General features: G+C 44.2%; 1 long non-coding RNA gene across 1 annotated transcript in view; it reads right to left on the reverse strand.

The window, feature by feature from the left end:
• LOC119650654 overlaps window positions 1–20747 on the reverse strand; it is a 155719-nt gene that overhangs the window by 53713 nt on the left and 81259 nt on the right. The window contains exon 2 of the long non-coding RNA XR_005249348.1: window positions 4979–5211. This is a non-coding gene — a long non-coding RNA (uncharacterized LOC119650654). The remainder of the gene's footprint in view (window positions 1–4978; window positions 5212–20747) is intronic.

Below are 20747 nucleotides of genomic sequence, written 5' to 3' on the forward strand. Positions count from 1 at the left end.
ATGCCGTCTTGTCATTTTCCTAAAGGAAGGTTGCAGACTATATAAACTTCACAACTGCCGCGGATTCTTTAGCTTGGACAAAGACAGTCGACTGGATTCCAACCTGGCAGAAGTTCAAAACTGTTGCGACGAGTACCGAGAAACTTTTTCAAGGTCACTATTTAGGAGGGAAGTACCTTAACTAGGGAATTAGAACTCGGGGACGCTACCCGTCACATCATGAGCGAAAGTCCTTGCTTTCTATAGTTACATACTGTTGCTCATATTTCAGCTTTCTGACCAAACATTTTCCTGGTTTTAACGCAGAAACTCGACGCGGTCCGATTGCTACCTGTATTCGTTTCCACCAGGACTGGCAGCACGCTCTTCAGGGGTTGGCTGCACGACCTGCGACCAGGACGTACCGTCGGGTAATGGCGGCTTTAAACGTCTGGTGCCACCGTTCTAGCATCCCATTAGACTGGGGATAGTATACTATTTTCCGATGACCTTTTAAACTCAGGAATTTTTCGAGCTCTGAGGAAAGAGTAGATTCGAACTGCATTCCCTAGTCAACGACTATTGCCGCTGGAACACCAAAGGCTAGTATCCACTCTCGATAGAAGGCCTCAAATACAGGACTGCGTTGTAATGTCCTTCAGAGGTTTTGCCTCAAACCACCCCGTAAACCAATCAATCGTGAGGCGAGTCACGCAAAGGATCTGTAATGTCAAGATGTATGGTATGGAAGCCCTTTCCTGTCCTAAAGAATACGCTTAGTCGGGCTTTTGTCGGGAACAAAGTTACGGTTAACCTCCAAGGAAAAACGGAAATATTTAGTGTTGTATACGAGACTAATAGCTCACTACCGTAAGTCCCGTAAATCTGTTGAGCGGGATTCAACTGCTTCGAGAAAAATCTAAACGGGTATCAAGTTTGGTTCACCTTCTGATTAAAAGCTCGCCTACTGCAATGTCTGAGGCATCAACGAACACGGCTAAGGTGCATTCTGTTGAGGGAATGCCAAAAGTAGAGCGTATTCCAGCCATGTTCTTGGTGGTCTGAAATGCCCGGACGGTTTCTAGAAATTACTCGACCTCCCGCGATTTATATGTTATAGACCCAGGCAGGAAGGCGTTAAAGAGAGGTTGGTGGTGACGGACTTAAAGCAGGTGGTAGCTTACCATATCCAAGAACCTTCTGAGGTATTTTGCCGTCTTAGAGAGTGGAAAGCTTTCGGTCGCTCGCAACTTCTGTGGGTCGGGTTGTACACCGTTAGGAGTGATAAAATGCCTGCACATTTCACCTACGGTTGGAAGAATTTGTAAAAACTTGGCCATAGTCAAGAAAGCACACTCAAGAAGTGCCAAATACTCGGACTTGATAGAGAAGACGACCAGTACATCATCCAAGTAGACGAAACAGAAATCAAAGTTTCATAGTACAGAGTGGATCAATAATCCCCGGAAGGTTTGCACCACATTACACAAGCCAAAAGTCATCCGTGTGAACTCGAAAAGTCCAAAAGGGGTGCAAATTGCTGTCTTTAAAATATCTTCGACAGCTACATGAATTGGGTGGTAAGCCTTGGTGATATCCAGGCTAGAAAAAATATAACAGTCTGCGAAGTAATGTGCAAAGTCTCTGATCAGAGGGAAGGGGAATCGGTCTGGAATCGTCTGAGCATTCTCCACAAGGTCATCATTTGTCATTAGACTTCGCGACCAGATGGAGAGAAAATGGCCAGCAGCTTTCGGAAGCTCTACATAAACCCTGCTGAATTGATTCGTCGAACTCTTTCCGCGCAAATGCGAGCTACTGTAGTGGTAAAGGAAGCACCTTCGAAAAGATTGAGGACCCAGTGTTTATGTAGAACTAAATATCATGCTCAACTAACTAAAAGATACTACACTGCGGTACTTTTAGAAGGCGCGCGAATACGTTGGTCAGCAACATCCTCAAAAAGTAAGGGAAAGAATTTTGTTGTTTGACGAGGTTGAAATTTTCTCTGACTGATAACAACTACGATGATGAAATCCGCGCACGGTTGTTGTTAGCCAACAGAGCCTATTTCAGCTACAAAAACTGTTTCGTTCGAAACGTCTCACCATAGGGTCAAAACTCTTACTGTACAAGACAATGAACTTGCCAGTCTTCATATTTTTGGCCCCCTACATGAGGATGGACGATTCCATAGCCTACATAACGACGAAACCTATGAGCGATATCATGACCGTCAGGTTGTGGATAAAATCCGGCTCAATAGATTACGGTAGGCGGGTCACTCAATCCGTGTGGATAAGGGTGATCCCACCCGGAAAGTCTATAAGGGCAATATCTATGGTAGAAAAAGAAGACGAGGCAGACCCTACCGAAGATGGAGCGATGGCGAAGCTCAGGACACCAGACAGCTTTTAGGGATATCGAATTGGTGGACCCCGGTGCAAAACCGGGATGTCTGGAGTTCCTTATTAAGGCAGGCCAAGACCGGATACCGGTTGTTGCGCCGCTGATGATGATGATGACCTAAGAGAGTTTGAGGGACCTACGCTGCATATCCACCAGCAGCCCATAGTGATCCAAGAAGTCTGCGCCTAATATAGAAATTATAATGTCCACTAAAATGAAGTGCCATGAAAAAGTCCTACGCAAGCGAAGACTCACGTCTACTTGTCTCTAGACGTGGGAGGGAGTTTACTGCTGCTAATTTTATCTACTCTGACAATAGTTTGTTGGGTATAGTAACGAGGCAGACCAAGACTTCCACGCCTGTGTCGAAAATTGCGCCTACTAAGAGGGCACTGTTAGGCAGCATTTTGTCGCGCTTCAGATGCAGGCCCCCGTGTCTCCCGGCGAACGTAGTTTGTTATTGTTATTGTGTTGCGATAAACGTGTATGGGCTGGTACATTTAGAGGCTCAGTCCGCGAATCTGTGATAGTTCCAACACACGCTGAACCGCATCACGCGACCCCCGACTCCCGCCCGTGCAGTGGATATCGAACATGTTCTAGCCCGCCTTCTCGAACCCATAGGATTCACGCCGTGATCAGCGTGGCCATCTCTTATAGGTGTCGCGGAGGGTTGTGTTGTGTATGGCTTCAGTGTTCACTCTCACCTGATTGTCAGAGGGGATTCTAGGTGGTATTGTTATTCGAGCTCGGAGCACCATGCCAACGAGATAGTGATCCGAGTCTATATTGGCCCCCCTATATGTTCCGACATTCATCAAGGCTGAGAGGTGGCGGCGTTCGATTAACACGTGGTCAATTTGGTTGAAAGTGGTCCCGTCTGGAGAGGCCCACGTATGTTTGTGGACCGCTTTCGCGTAAACCAGGTACTTCCAACAACCATTTCGTGTGACCCTGCTAATTGAATAGTCCGCAGTCCGTTATCATTTGTTTTTTCGTGTAAGCTATGGGAGTCAACGTATCGCCTGAATACTGGCTCCTTCCCTACTTGACTGTTAAAATCCCCAAGTATGATATAAGGTCGATGTACAAAAATAATGAAGATGATAGTCAGGGTGTAATCCTATAAAAACATCATTGATATGTCCTCCATTCGCTGGCTTCCTCACAGAATTTTTATTTCCTGAAATTCCCCAATCGTAGCAAATAATGACCACGTTTCTCTTACTATGTCAATACTTTACAAACCTTCTCCCTATCTAATCCTGGGATTAGAATATGCTGACTCAAAAAATGAGTGTCTTCCAGGTTTCTCGAATAAAAAGTTATTCCCTAATTTCAATTTATTTACCTACATTACTAATTCGTCCTTACCATAGGAAAAAGATTCCCAGAAGTTAAAATGAAAACCAAGGTTTATATCCTGATTTCCCTATGACTTTCACATTTTCCCAATGGGAAAGCAACACTCGAAATTCCTCCATAAATATATCTTTCCAACATAGTAACACACCATCTATCAACACGTCCTTGCTTTATACCAGCTTAGCTCTGACTTCCTTGGCTACCGCCTCATGACTCCCACGCACATTCTTCACCAGTTGCCAGCCAAAGTGTTTGCGAAGAATCCCAACTGAAGGGGAGTATCTATAAATAACTTTACATGCGGCGAAGATATTCGCCAAAAATAGAATTTGTGATCCATTGGAGTCATTCCTTACAAAGTTTTCTAGGGTGCTTTTCTAGGATTTCAAGGAAATTTTTGAAATTCAAAGGAAAGCTACTCTACTGAGAATATCCTTTGAGTGTGAGGCGAGGCTCGGCAGCTTTGACTTTGTTCCTGACCTCCTTTCGCGTTAGTAGTTCAATCGAAAACGATGAAAAGACATAATCGAAATTGAGAAATTCGTTCATGGTTTGGACGACCCCCTCCCATTTTACGAGAAATGCAATAAAAACAAATCTTTGAAAAATAATGAAGGACATTTTTGAAAGTCACGCTACTAAAATGCCGTTTCATTTATTCATGCCGAGAACATGGAATGTGGGAGTCATAGAATTGGTATCCCAGATGAAGGAGTGGGCGATGATGAAAGCCGAACCCACAGGCATTTTCATTTGTTCGGTCCAGGATAAAATAATAAATTGAAACGATACTGACCTTCTGAAGAGCCCGTTCGGCCTCCCGGCGAGAATGGAAAGCACCATGGGGTAGACGAGTTACGTTAGTATGGGAGGGGTTGGGTCTAAAAGTCATAAAGTTGCCGTAAACCCATCGCAAACGTTACTGAACAGAATTTTCACTAAAATGTCTTGATAAAGCCAGCGTGCCTTCCATTTTCGAGATAAAATACTCCTCATAATCCTTTTTTAATGAAATGGAGTGTGACTTTGATGCTTAGATTTCTTTGAAGAGCTTTGGAGAGATGTACTGGAGCCTTGCTATCGGCAATGATGAGATGTAATTCCAACATTATGCGTTCACAATGCCTTTAGCATTAATTACAGACTTCAGTTGAAGGACTTCTTTGGACTATCTCAAGTTCATTTTGGTGGAAGTAAGAAGTAATTACATTCGAGGAATACTCACTCTCTTCTGTCATATCATAGACAACTTGTCGAATATGCCATGACATCGTTCTTCTAAATTTAACGATGAATCAATAAGTCCTTCAGCGGTCAAAGTTCTTCGGAGCTCTTTACTGGAATTCCAGGAAAACTAATTAGTTTTTGACATTACCAGTTGATGGGAGCGTGGAAGAAATCGTTGACATAGAGACTGTTATGAATAAGAGCTCCTGGGAACCGTTTCCAGGATTCGGCCTGCAATGAAAATAGGAAAAATGAGATTTAATGATAGTATTAAAGTATCGAAGATTTCGTGAAAAAAGGTGAACATGGGAAGGTGTAAAGAACCACACAAACTAACCTGCCACATGCCGATAGACTAAGATGAACTCTAAGATGGAACTTTTCTTGGGATTTCGCTCAATATTTATCTCTCTAACTTGTTACTATCTTTTAAACTACATGGAGTGGAGTTGATTACTCTCCAATTGAAGCTCGTCGGTCGATCTAAGTCATGGCCTAATTATTCCTTCTCTTCAGTCAGTGAATAAGTTTCGGAGCAATCACGTTGCCTTACCTCACCGTGGTGACCGGACTAGCCACGGTGGATATTTTTACCTTACTACTCTTGGGGACAAGACGTGATCCAATTCGAAAAATAACAAACCAACAACAAAAAATGAAGGAGTGTTGATGCCAACCACTTCATCGGGCAGCGAGCTGCTGGCATCTAAACACGAGACAATAGCCACCTAGGGTAGCACAGCCGGTGTCAACCGTAGCACCGCTGTGCCAAAATCAATATCAATGGTCTCTGGGAGCAAGGCGGCAACTGAACTAGCGTTTTCTAACCTGGAAAGCACTGTCATTCGACTAAACTTAGCAAGTACCAGCCACAGTACTCCCCGAAATCGTCAACGTCAAATGTCTCCCAGGAAACAAGAACCAACCTACCGGAAGCCAGCGAAAACACGGAAGTCCGCTACAATCCCACTTAGGAGCCAGTACCAGAAAACCATCCATATTCTGAGAAAAATTACGAAGAATAAGAAGCCTAGTACTGTCAATGCGTGGGATGAAAAGGACACCGATAAATACAAGGTGATTTTCGAGCAATACAACAACCAACGCCCGGAAAATCAGCATAAGGCGAAACCTACCGCCTTTAAGCGCAATCGATTTCAGGATAGGGCCGAACAAGGAAACAATAATAGTAGAGTGTGTAAGTGCTGAGACGCCAAGGAACCACTGCACTGAGAAACTCTTGGACGATGTGGTCAGGAGTCAATTACGAGCGGTGGAATTATCAGCTGACAGCGGAAAACTAGCGCCGGGTGCGTGAGCCAGCGTTAGGGCCAGGCTATCTAAGATGGTCACCCCGGTCCAGAAACTTTCTCCAGTCAACGAGGTTCCCGAAGAGGCCGGTGACTCATACCGGGTTGCCAAAGATCCTCATGGATAAGAAGAAGCCCGTCCTATCCTTGTGTCTTCAAAGCCCTTGCATATCCATGAGTAATTGGGTCAGGATAAAAATGGACGAAACTCAAGGAGACACACAACTTTTTCGACTCCACATAAATGGAGACTGTTTGGAGCCAGTGATAAACGCGGACTATAAAGTGAAATTTAGAGTCAGCAACGCAGATATGATAGTGTTCCGCTCCGCGAAACCGAACGAAGGCCTGGACCCAGTTGACACCGCCAATGGTTCCCCGCAGCTCGGAACTGAAACTTCAGGACAAAATTACTACACTCATTGCTCCCGCGAGAAATTCCCATTCGAGGCGGCAAGGTCTTTTGGCTTTTTATCCTGCCGCCTCACACACATGCACAAACTTACCAAAACTTAACTTAAACATTCAAAACGTTGCACTGCTATCTTAGCAAACCAATTCCCTGCCCTTCCAATTACGCCTCCACGACAATCATGCCTTTTTCCGCTAACTTCCTTTCCAATTCCCAGTGTTATCCGATTCTCGTCTTATATAATTACCTTCCTTAATGCCCAAAGCTGAAATTCGGTAGATCACTAAATTACCTCTAACTCCACTCTATACGGCTCCGGCACATGATCAGCTGTCCACCCACGAACCGGTCCCCATGCCGCTACGATCGCCTTGAACTCAATTCTCCGAGAGTTCATGTTGCAGTAACATGCGCATGCGCCTACGGATGCGGCAATTCATTCCCCTATGTCAAGATCAATTGACCGGAATGCATTCAATAATATGCAATAAGATGATTGCACATTATGGAATGCATTATTTGAGCAAATTAATTCAGAAAAAAGGCGAATAAGATTCCGCTCCCGTCGCGAAGCCGCGGTCACCACAGTTCTCCCGAATGATATACTTTCAAGACAGTTTGCACTGATTTTCCAGCTTTGCTGACTCATCCCGTTTAAGCTCTCTACAGGGCTTTGGAGTGTCCGTTTTGTCTACGAATTCCTCACAGTATATTCTAAAGGAGTCTCGTTTAAAACTTCTTAAAGTTCATGATATGAGCACCTGAAGCCTACCCAGTCTTCATTGTTATTGTTTTTACAAGCACGATGTAGATACCAGCTGGTTGATTTCTTGAGTTTTCGGTACCACCAGGTACATCACATTTAGCTCTAGTAATAGGGCAGACGAAGATATTGCGTTTAACATGTCACGACTGCATTCTAAATGAGGACTTCCATGATCGTTATGTGCTACATCGATCTGATTGGTGATTTGAAAGCTTTGCAATGCCATCCGAACAAAATGGTTAGACCGATCAAGATGAGCCAACCCCGGTTCTGACCGAGACAAAGGGTGATGAAGAAAAAAAATAGGCCAAAGGATAAACAGTATAGTATAGGTCCCAGGAGAGAACTGTGCATTCAGAATTTTCGATTGACCTTCTAGCGCCAAAGGAGTATCTACTCCCCAAGGAAGGTGAACTTTATCGCCGATGGAATAGTCCAACGAAGAGGCGATTACCATGGAGAATATTATTACCAGTCAATTCGGTTACTATCTGGTCACTGTGGCTACCGCAGATACCTACACTGGTTTGGGCACGATGGCGGCATAGACAATAGGGAGCTTGCTCTGCGAGCTGCGAATTCTAAATACCTTGGGCACCCTCACTTTCAAATAATACCCTGGTGGCCGGGCTAGCCAGGGTGGAATTCTTCCCGGACTACTAGTTGGACCAAGATATGGACTCAATTTGAAAATGGGGTAATGCCAGGCGCATCATCGGAAAATGAGCTGCTGTCATCCAGCCAGGAGACAGTAGCTGTCGAGAGCAGTACACTCGGTGCCAGCCGTAGCACCGCTGTACTGAAACCAACCGTAGGGGGCGGCAGACGAACTAGTGGTTTTAGCCTGGAATCCAGTGCTGTCAAACTGGGTGTAGCAAGTACAAGACATAGTACTCCTAACCCGAAACGCTGGACGTCGAGGGATGCCCCAAAAGTGAAAACCGACAAGAGCATCGGTCACCGGAAACCGACTACGAAGCGAAGGGCGACTGGTGTCCTGATCAAGAGCAAGTACCAAAAGATCATGTTTATTCTCAGCAAGATTGCCAAGAATAAGGAGGGGGGATAAAAAAGACCTCGCTAAATACCACGCGATTGTAGAGGAATACAACAGCAAACGCCTGGCTGACAAGCAGAAGGTCAAGCCCACCGCTCTGAAATGTAATCGATCTCAAGACGAGGTCGAACAAGATTACAACCGGAGCAGAGTGGTCAAGAGCTCAGACTCTACGCAACATCTGAAGAAAAGTACGCAGCAACAGTCAACCGACGGGCCACGAACGGCGAAACCCTTCAGCGACGTGGCCAGGAGCCACTTAGGTGTGGCGCTGGCGGATGATAATTCCGATAGCGGCAAACTAACGCCGGAGGTGTGAACCAGTGTTGAGGCTGTCGGAGATGGTAATTGAGCACCTCCTTTATACCGAAGGCAAACACATGGGATTCATCCCCTGCTTTGATTCCTCTCAAGTGGTCCGTAAATTCCACGTTATAGCTTGCGAGGACCAATTTGCTAGAACGTCCAGCAGGGTGTAAAACTCAATCCCATCCCTTACGACGAGATTGCCAGGAGACCGGTCGCTCGCATCTGGTTGCCGAAGATCCGCATGGATAAGGACAAGCTCGTCCAGGAGGATCGACTGTAGAAAGTTTGATCAAGTGATTAAGAACAAACTTTCCGGTGCGCAAATGGGTAAGATTGGCACGACAGATGAACTGCAATCAAAAGTTGCGGCTCTGGAAAAGACATTCGATACCTCCTTTAAAGTCTCGCACCCCACTAAGTACAGCAAAAAGACACTACCATCGTAGTGGAATGAAGATCTCCCCAGCCTCAGGAAGCTGACCAGAGGAATCTTTAATATCTGCCACCAAGAGGCGGTCTTAGTTGGACTGTTGCCAGAACATCCAAAGCACCAGTGAATCCACGAGGCTCAGTAAGATCCTGTCCAAGGAACATAAGAACCCATCCTTTCTTAGAAAGTCGGAAGCCTGCCGCACAGAATTGAGATTCGCCGGAGCTGCATCTCTTTAGGATACGTACCACAGTCCTGGAGATGCGCACGTATGGTTTTCATACCAAAAGCGGGCAGGCGCGATCATGAGCCTGACCTCTTTCGTGCTGAAGACTCTAGAGCACGTCCTGGACAACCACTGAAGGACGACTGTGGGGAGAACGCCTTCCTCTAAGTCCCAGCATGCCTACCTCAATGGAAAATTCACAGAAACCACCCTCCACGAGTTAATTAGCACGGTTGAGCGGTCGCTGCAGTACAAGCACTATACCCTAGCTGTCTTCTTGGATATAAAGGGAGCTTTCAAAATTTAATACCAACGCCATCAAAGAACTCGGACTCGACGTACACCTAACCAAAACGGAATTGATGCTATTCACCACCAAGACAAGGATACCTGAATTTCACCTACCATGGCTGAATGAACAAAGATTGGTTCTGGGTGTAATCTTGGATCCAAAGCTAAATAGGAGATTGAACATAGAACTGAGGGTTAAGAAAGCCTGTATAGCCTTCAGTGCCTGCAAGAGAACCTTTGCAAAGAAATGGGGTCTGCGGCCGAGGATGATTCTCTGGATGTACACCGTTGTAGTGGGTCCGATCCTAACGTACGACCCTATTGTATGGTGGCAGGTTTTGAACACAAAAACAATAAAATGAAGCTTATTAGAGCTTTGCAGTCCTGACCGGTAGACGTTCTCAATGTACACCTGCATCTCTTCCCCCTTGATGAAACTGAACTTCACGAGAAACTTTGCTGTGAACTTTCCAAGTAGGGCAAAGTGGAAGACCGGCAGCGGGATGCAAGGTTACGACTCAGTATTCTTTACTGATGGATCAAAGATGACCTGTGAAGTCGGCGCGGGGGTTTTCTCGAAAATATATAGTGTATCCGAGTTGTATGGTCTCCCAGGTTTCACCTGTGTATTCCAAGCAGAAGTAATATTGAAAATATTGAATATCTGTCGAATATTGAAAATCTGTCGATAACTGGAGCGAGATCCGAGCCCCAAGCGTAACACGGCCATTCTGATCGACTGGCCAGCTCCAGCTAGAATCAGGTTACGGACACTGGGTGAACGATTCTTTGGGGAACTAAGAGAGATTTCTAGCTGCAGGGTGGGAGAGCTGCTTTTCTTCGTGAATGCTACGGGCTGGCTCTGAAGAACCGAGCCGGCTGGACTCTGTCTCCCTGCTCTCATAACAGCAGTCACGCTCTTAGGAGTTTGTGGCATCAAAACGGCGCACCACAGCGCTAATTGGGCTCCTCGGAGCGGCCACTAATACCTACCTACCTACCCCTTGGGCACGATAATACATCAACATGTTCAGGGATTGGACCAGGCCAGGAAAAAGACGCAGAGAATATAATATTCTTTTGCAGTTGCTTCGCATGTGAACAGTTCAAGGGTGTACGGGTTCGGTTTAGTAAATAGGCGCAAATCCTTCACCTCGTCAGCGTTTTCTATGACAGTCCTTTGGAAAACCCACGTATGCATATAGCTCAGCCAAAAGAAGTCATCCGTATGGATGAGGATGATCCCACCCGGAAAATCTATAAGGGCAATATCTATGGTAGAAAAAGAAGACGAGGCAGACCCTGCCTAAGATGGAGCGATGACGTAGGCCAGGACGCCAGACAGCTTTTAGGGATATCGAATTGGTGGACCTCGGCGCAAAACCGGGATATATGGAGTTCCTTATTAAGGTAGGCCTATACCGGGTACCGGTTGTTGCGCCGTTGATGATGATGATGATGAAAAAAGTCAGTGACCTTGCGATACATTCTTGGGAAAGGGTAGGATGGCATCGGATAGAGGAGAAGTAAGTGATCGTCGTGGGTAAAAATCCTACATGCTGGATGAACCAGTTTCTCTTGAAAGATTCTCTCTTCTGGAGACAAAAGACAAACGAACATTGAACAGATTCAGGTAAGGTTTTGTTCTACACAAAATCGTGAAAAGAGAGGGAGCCCTTGTAAAAATAACGAAAGATTTGCAACATAATTTTGTACAATTGTGACAGGAAAAGCCCGTAGAAAGCCAAACCTAATAAATGGATTCCTTTTTGATAGTAAACATCAAACTATTATGAGATTACATTTCACAAAACCTACCCTTCATTTACCCCAGCAGACCAGTATGTCATTAAGGGCAAAACAACGAAATCAACTTAAATTCAATTTCATTACGTGGAGCGGGGTTGCACTTGATTAACTTAATAAATGGAGGCAACAGGATCTAGAGAATAATGAAATCACTCTTCAACCTTCAGGGAAATGCATTCAACTTTATAGCTTTGATTAATAGGTTTGATTTTCACATCACGTAAATAAGGGGGGCTAACATTATTAAAAGGGTTGACTGCAAAACAGAACTGCCTTCTCTACTTGTGCAATGCAACCTTAATATGGGTTTAATTGCAATTAGCATTGAAATTTATTGAGTGCTCTATACAGATTTTGCTTCACTTTTAATCATTATTGATTCACAAATTCCCTGCCGAGCTATAAAGAGATTATTTGATAACGATACTTAAAAGCTCTTAATTGAGCAGGGAGAAACATGCTGCATATGGGATTAATTAAAAATCAGTAAAAACGATGAAATTCATGGAAGTGAATTAAATTCATAAAAGTGGAGAAAACAGACTACGACATTGAGAAAAGACCCTTGCCGGATTCAACCAGACGAATGGAAAATGTCGCTACATAATCCCACCGAACTTAGGATCCCCAACCAAATACTGCCAAGAATAAAGGGTTTACCTAACATCCACAAACCTAGCAACCAACTCTGGGAAATTATGGCAGCCACTCGCCCACAACCAGTGGCTGCTGAGTAGTTTTAAGGAACTACAGGGTTACCTGCGGGAATAACCGTCAAAAATAGAGAGGACACCTTCAAGAAACTAAAGGAGGTGGAATTCACGACACCGGATAAACGACTAGTGTCATTTGACATAAAGGCCTTGTTTCCAAGCATCCCGGTGAAGGAGGCGCTTCTTTATTTGGAGGAGTCGTTCTAAGTAAAAATCCCACATCCTTGCCGTGGAAAAAGGAAACAGGGATGCTCATGAAATTTGCGGGGATATGTATGACAGGGAGCTACCTCACATATAAAGGGAAGTTCGTTCTATAAAGGAACCAGGGGATGGCAATTAGGATTTAAGGGTCATTGGAGAGGAAAATGGGATCACACACAGCGAACGATTCCGAGAAATTTGAGCCACTCCCATTAACATAAAATGGCCCCTTTCCATGCAATGATCCCCCGATTGTTCACAATGTCCCTCGGTGCTGGAAATTTTAGGAAAGAAAAGGAATATATCATCGACATCGGGGTGACGAATGGCTTCCAATTGTCGATTATTGAAAGACTCATGCGGCGAAAGGATAAACAGCAAGAAATAGGTGCACTGACATTCCTCGTTAATAACTTTGAAGAGGAAAGAAAAATAGGGGTCACACACTCTACAGCTTCAGATATGAAAGGCTTTATGTATTTCTTATATAAAGACATTTGAGCCATTAGCGCCATTAGTAAGTAGCACGTAATATATGTATATATTATGTGAGAGTATCCACTGTCGCCCTCTATGGTTCTGAGTGTTGACCAACTATAAAAGACAATGAACGGCGTCTTGCGATAATGGAGACGAAGATGTTGCGTTGGACAAGTGGCGTGACAAGTTTTGATCACATCCGAAATGAGGATATCTGCGATCGTTATGGGGTTGCGCCAATCGTGAAAAAAATTGCGAAAGAGGCGTCTTCGATGGTATGGTCACGCAATTCGTGCTAACGAGAATTCACTTGTCAAGATTGGTCTGAACATCGAAGTCGATGGTAAACGACCAAAAGGCAGGTCGAAACAACGGTGGCTTGATACGCTGGATAGAGATTTAAAAGCCTTGAGATTGCACCCGACTCAGGCATTCAATAAAGCCAAATGGCGAAACTGATCACGACGAGCCGATCCCGCTTGTGAACGGGACAAAGGCTGAAGAAAAAGAAGATTTTGTCTAGAATTTAGAAAGAAATGACAACTTTGACCTATTATAACTTTGTTAGAAATCACGTCATTTATACCAAACTTGGTACAATTATACTCTATGTTGTAGCCTACATTACTGCAATTGTGGTACTAGGATGAACTTAAGGTGGGGGAGGGGGGAGGGTTTCACAGCCAATTAATAACAATTAGAGTAATATACTATTATTAACTTTATTTCAAGGGATATCGATATGGAAGATTTCGGAGGCTAGGCCCCTTATAATGGCAGCCTCTTGATTTCTTTTTCAGATTTTTCAGTTGGGCAGTTTCTGAAAACGAGCTCGTTAAATAAATGATCACTTTCGACCCCGCGCACTCACCACCTTTCCAACAAATGGAAAAACTCAGACCAGCTTCGGAAAGTACTAACCGAGGCCTTTCATTTGATACCCCACATGACTATATTTGGTGAAAAAAAATTTACACATCCCTTTTGTATGTATTGGTACCCCCCCCCCCCTTAAATTCGACATAAAAGGATGTTACTCACTGTATGCGTGAGTGATCAGAGTTTCCACCTTTCTACCGAATCTGGTGGCAACAGCTATAACCGTCTCCGAGAAAAATGCATGTAATGGACAAACAGACAGGCACACACAGACGGACAGCGTAGCGCTTTCCAAAAACGAAACCCCAATTTCTGGTGGAATTCAGAAATTGAAGAATGTCGGAAAACTGCCTCAGAGCTAGAAGATGCTCCCAGCGCAGATGAAATCAACCTGAGTTCTTTGAACTATACATGCAATACAAAAACGCGAGAAAAAAATTGCAAGTAGCTATCACGAAGACCAAATCCGAACATTTCAAGCGAATGTGTACTGAAGCTCACTTTGATCCACGGGGTGACGCCTACGGGTCGGTAATATCATCACTGAAAGGCAAAGGTTCCCCACCGATTACCTATCCTAAATTGCTACAAAGCAAAGTGGACACTCTCTTCCCAGAGGATGTGAACCACACAAATCTGCCTAAAGTCCATGCAAACCCCGACGAAATTCCTATAGTGGTAAAAGAGCAAGGAAATTCGCTGAAAATAAGACCCCAGGACCAGATGCTATCCCGAATATCGTCCTGAAAGTGGCAGTCACGATAGCAATAGGTATGTTTGCCCAAGTTTTCACGGCATGCCGTAAAGATGGAGAATTCGACGAGTAATGGAAGCTGCAAAAGCTGATACTTATTACGAAGCCAGGTAAACAATTGGGTGACTCCTCCTCATATCGACCAATATATTTGATCAGTACCATTGGTAAACAATTTGAACGAGTCTTATACAACAGGCTGCTCGCTGTTGCGGAAAAGGAAGGAGGCCTATCCGACAAGCGATTCGGATTTCGTAAGGGGAGATCAACCATCGATGCAATCAAGATAATGACTGGCCTGGCTCGCGCTGTAATAAAAATGACAAATGCTGCGCAGTAGTGACATTTGATGTAAAAGATGTATTCAGGACTGCAAAGTGGACGAAAATAGTAGAGGCTCTCACCAAACTACAGGCTCCGAAGTACATTGTACGCATTGTTGTTGCATTTCTTCTAGGAAAAATATTATACTGCCACTCGGACGATGGACTAAAAGGGGTCTGTCTTAGGTCCCTTACTGTGGTTACTCATGTACGATGGAGTGTTGACGCTACGCCTTCCTAACGGCCAGCCGACTCCCAAGAGTCACTTAAATACTTGGAAGTAATGATTAACAAAAGGCTCAACTTTAAAAAAACACATTAAGTGGATCGTAACTAAAGCGTCTTCCATCGATGTAACGATCCCGAGAATACTATGGAACATTGGTGGACCAAGACGAAGGGGTAGTTAGTTCCGTGCTACGCTACGCAGCTCCAGTTTAGGCAACTGTTCTGGAAAACAAACCAAACTGCGGAAAACTAGGAATCGCGTATCGATTAAGTGCACTCCGGGTAGGCAGTGCTTATCGAACATCAGGAGAAGCAGCATATGTACTGGCAGGGACAATCCCCATAGACATCTTGACGAATGAAGGTCGGCGTCTCTACGACCTCTACGACAGAATGTGTGCAATTGGGGAGTCTATTGTACTTCGACGGCAACTAGCACGGCGGGAATCCATCGCAGAATGGTAAAAGAGATGGAACGAGACACAAACTAGCCGTTAGACCTACCGGATCACTCCACACATTCGAAGATGGATTGAAAGGAGCCAGAGGGAACTAAGCTACGAGCTAACACATTGTTTAAGTGGGCATGCGGTTATCGGGCTTATCTACATCGGTTTAGGCACGACGAGTGACCCTCCTGCCCAAGATGTGGTAACGTTTCTGAGAATGCGTAGCATGTTGTATTTGAGTACCCAAGGTTTACAGCGCACCGAACTAGGCTGGAGGCGATCGCAGACAGGCGTTCAACAGCTGCAAATATAATGGAGTTTATGTTCGAGTCAACGAAGGCTTCGAATCAAGTTGTAATTGAGCTGAAAATGATTCATCAACAACTAAGGCATGAATAACTGCGAAGAAAGTAAGAAAGGGAGACAAACAATTATGAGCCGCAATTAAGAACTGATCCAGCCCCGCGATGCAATGCTTGTAGCAGTCCTGTGGGGAGAGTGGAAGAAGAAGGACGTGGTTTTAGTGAGTAGGAGTCCCACATAACTGCATGGCAGGAGTCAGCAGTAAGCTTTGAACCTTTCCACCTTCCAACGATGAAAAAAAAACGACGGACAGCCAGACAGTAAACCGATTTTAATAAGGTTTTGTTCTACACAAAGCCTTAAAAGTGAGGGAAGAATTCAATATCAACGTGGTACCACCGAGCACCAGGTCGAAACAAGGTTAGGATACCCCATGGACCGCAAATTAAAGCACGAATCCAGCGGGATATATAAAATGACATATCCCGATTGTGAGAAGGGCTAAATAGGGCAAACAAAAAACTGGTTTCGGCACGCAAGGGAGAGCACGAGAGAGAAGTGGAAACAGCCAGGAGAAAGAATAAGTGGAGCACAACGCTGAAATCTATGATCGTAGGACACAAGAACACATCTTAGAGGAAAGACATAATAGCACATGGGGCAAAGTAGGGGTCATCGAGGATTGGGGGAAAAGTGGGAATCAGAAGGAGACATATTCAACCATGACACAGACAACCTGCAATTGAACCCTTTCAGAGAAGTAGCAAGTAAGACACTATGACTAAGTAAGTCATATGATAGCAATTAAAAGATCCCTAAGTAAAATTTAATATTTAAAAACCAGAATAGCGTCTCTTGATCTGTGGAGTTCCAAAGCATAAGATCCAATGAGTTTATACTTGCTGCTTCTTGATCTTCCATTGGTACAGCTTCTGGCCAACGAGAAAATGGATCTGCAGAGGCGAGGCAATCTCTGCATGGTTAGCATGATTATTATGTCCCGGTAAATATGTTAGAACCCTTTCAAGGGAAGGTCCATTCTGCTACTTTGAGTTGCTAGAGATGCAATACTGAGTCCACCTCCTCTATCCAGGAAAGAGTATCTCCTCGTCAGAAATATACTTAATTTCAACTTATCCTTCTTTTCGAAAACGAACGTTATAGGTTTGTGATTGGTATAAATTGAAAAAGCGTTTGCTTTGAGCATGAGACGAAAGTATTTTACAGCAGAACATATTGATATAACTAGCGATCATAAGCTCAATGGCGAACTGCGAACTCTCAAATTCAAAATTTACTGAAATGTCGGTCACCATGTCGCCCTCTATGGTTCTAAGTGTTGGCCTACTTTAAAAGCAATGAATAGCGCCTTGCAGTAATGGAGACGAAGATGTTACGTTAAACTAGTGGCCCTACAAGCAATGATCCAATCCAAAATAATAATATCCGCGATCGATATGAGATTGCATCGGTCGTGGAAAAATTGCAAGAGAGACGTCTTCGATGGTAGCGTCACATAATAATAATATAATAATAATCGTTGACGCAACAATCCATATTGGATCTAGGCCTTGAAGTGTGTTAGAGCACTTCATTCAAGACCGTAACGGTACACTACAGTAGACTGTAGGAGGCAATGTGGTCAGCATTGCGCTCGCCCGAGATTATTACCCTGATTTGACTCAGGTACTCATTCACAGCTGAGTCGACTGGCATCCGACGTCAAATCACGATACAAATTCCACTGTCACCAGTGAGATTTGAACCACGACCTTCCGTACGGTAGCCTAGTGCTCTAACCACTCAGCTACCCGGACACCGGTAGCGTCACATAATTCGCGCTAAAGAGAATCCCCTTGCCAAGGTTGTTCTGAACATCGAGGTCGATAGGAAACGGCTTGGTACACTGGGTGGTTATTGCATTCAGATCAGTCAGCCAACCCAGCTTTAAAACAAGTTTGCAAATAAAATGGCGAGATGTCGAAAGAAGAAGAAACTATAAATATATTGCCAATATAAGCGTAGCAGAATTCAAGGCTCCTGACAACCTTATCGATGAACCTTTAAAACGTTGGCTACATTAAGCAGCCCAAAGGTCATAACAGCGAATTTAAACAATCCAAAAGGTGTATATATTGCTGTCTTGCGTCTTCTTTTGCGACCGGAATTTGATGGAATGCCTTCACCAAATTGACGGATCAGAAGAAATGTTCTTCCCGACAAATTTTGTGCAAAATCTTCCATACGTCGTTCTGGGTAGCGATAAGGTTCCATACGCAATAACCACCACAAGGCCGCCACTCGCCACTCTTCTTTGAATCGAGGTAGAGGTTAAACGACTTTTTGAGGGTCATGTAACACCGAATTTCAGCATCACCTGGAACTTTCTTTTGGCAGCATGATCGCGGGATAATCTTCGTTGCTACCTCACTACAGGGAGCCAAAAGTGGTCTTTATGTGATGAACTGTGCTGTGTTTGACAACCACCACACCGTTAAGATGTGTAATCTCAGAAAATTTCGTAACCATAATTCAGATTTGAACCGGCAAAGATTTTAACGCTGTTGCGATTTTTCCGGAATTAATGAGAATCATTTTTAAGTCAATCAGCTTTCGCATTTTTACATTTACCAACAAGTTCTAGTGTGGTAGAAAATCGACACCAAAGATTGATACCGTGACGTCAGCTATCACGCCGCGGAAAGGGTGTAAGAAGTCCTTTTTTCGAGGCACAGGAACTCGATTACGCGAAAAACATACAAATCTCCTGCATATCGACAGAAGGTCCTGTTGGTTGCAAGTACATACCGGGTAGACATAATCCCACGGTCCACGATTTTGAGTCCATAATCAGAGCCCAGCTGTGACTACACAACGGTACCAGTCTAAACTGAGTGCGGGCTCAAATTTCAGACGAATGGATGCAAGGGCTTACCTAAAACCTTTACCCAAACTAAAGCGTACAGCACGCGACTTGCACAGCGGAACTCCAGGTTTGATCCCCACAGAGCTCTTTCCGAAATGGATATAACCACAACCGCCATGAAACTCTCACAAGGAGGCCAACCGCAAATAACCAAGACGGGAACATATACTCCAGGAATTCTCCTGAACCATATGCTTTCAGAGAGCCCGCCTCCCACTGGTGTGTCCCAAAAGTCTCCAACGAAAGGAACTAAAGAAGGAAGTCAACGAACAGGATCTCAATGTGAATGCGCCACTATAAACTCTTGGTCGAGATCATCAAAAGTTGTCTTCTTGTGACAAAGGAAATCTATTATCGCCAGGTTCTGCGATCTTCAAAGGACATCGAAAGTAAGGTGACAGATTCATTGACAGTAGAGTGGGGAAAAACTGGTGAAAACAACACTAAACACAGCATGGCTTTTCTAGTTGTCTTTTAGCATATATAGATGTATAGCTGAAATGCGCTTCAACTCCTTCCAGGATTTCCCAAGACACTCGCATCGTTACTGTTCTGCGCCAAGTGCTCTTGTCGGTCGCCTTGGGAGAAGGAGGATTCCATTACGTATTTAATACCAAGAACAACAATTGGGAACTATTGTTCTGATATCTCAATCTACGAACAATCTACTACTTCTTGACGAAAGGTCATGGTATTTTTTTATACTAAATCCTAAGAAGGTTGACTATTCAAGTCGCAAACAACTTTTTACATATTAGGTTAACATCATTTCCACTTAAATGCCTGAAGAGCCTGACTGAGCGCCATATCCACCAATAGGTGTAAAGGTCACGTCCACTAAATGAAAATTTAATAGCACAGAAACCTGTGATGTCTTCCCTATGTCCTTGGCTTCAAATGTTATAGATTCATAACCTGAAAAGCAAGTAGACGATGTGGGAGTTCGTGGCCATCTCAGAGACTTTTGACTCCGCGCCTTTCCAAAAACATTATTTTGCTGTCGGAGAGCACAGTATCCATGATACTTTAGTTGAGTAGATCTATGCTGTGCTAATGAAGAGGCTGCTGGGGTGCGAGATTAGCTTTGAAAGACCCCCAAGGAGGTGTAATATCGGCACTTCTGTGGAGTACAGTAATCGCTGCTCTACCAACTGCAAGACAACTAATGTACACTCAAGCATGTACGCATAGAATGCAAGAAATATTGAAAGAATTGAATCAGCTCTTACGATGACTTCTGTTTGCCAGGTCTCCCCTATATCTGTTTTGTAGGAGATATAAAATTAGCCTTTTAAGTAAAGGAAACTAGGAAAAACCACAAGAATGCATAGCAGAGTATATAGAGGCTTTGAAAATTTTCTTACTAGATAGGTAAGCAGGTATCAGTGCGAGCACAGAGGAAGGCAATTAGGGCTATGGTGGGCAATTTCGTTACCACAGACTCCTAAGAGCGTGGCCGCTATGAGAAAAACAAGAGGAAGAAAATCTAACCTTTGACCAGATATCTCTTTGAGGTCTCCAAAAAAATGTTGACTTAGTGTCCGCACTTTAGCTCTAACTAGAGCTAGGCAATCGCTAGGGAAGTGCCTGAGGATTTCTTCACCCTCTAAGAAACTATAGAAACGCGAATTGTAAGATATGCCAATATTGATGACACGATCCCCTATAGGCCATGCAAAGCACCATAATCCTGTATGTAATTTCCCGCATGTGGACCAAAAGCTCTCGTAATAGGATTTTGCAGTAGGAAAGCCAGAGCTTCCTTGAGTCCCATCTGAAGTAAGCGACTACCAAGTAATTTGAGAAGATTCTACGCTTCGCAGTAGCCAGCGGACATGGAATCCAGAGGAGAGTGACTTTAAACGTCTCGCCCAAACTGTTCAATTCGTCTCTGCACT

The sequence above is a fragment of the Hermetia illucens genome, chromosome 3 (genome assembly GCF_905115235.1).
Source record: "Hermetia illucens chromosome 3, iHerIll2.2.curated.20191125, whole genome shotgun sequence".
NCBI classification, from domain to species: domain Eukaryota; kingdom Metazoa; phylum Arthropoda; class Insecta; order Diptera; family Stratiomyidae; genus Hermetia; species Hermetia illucens.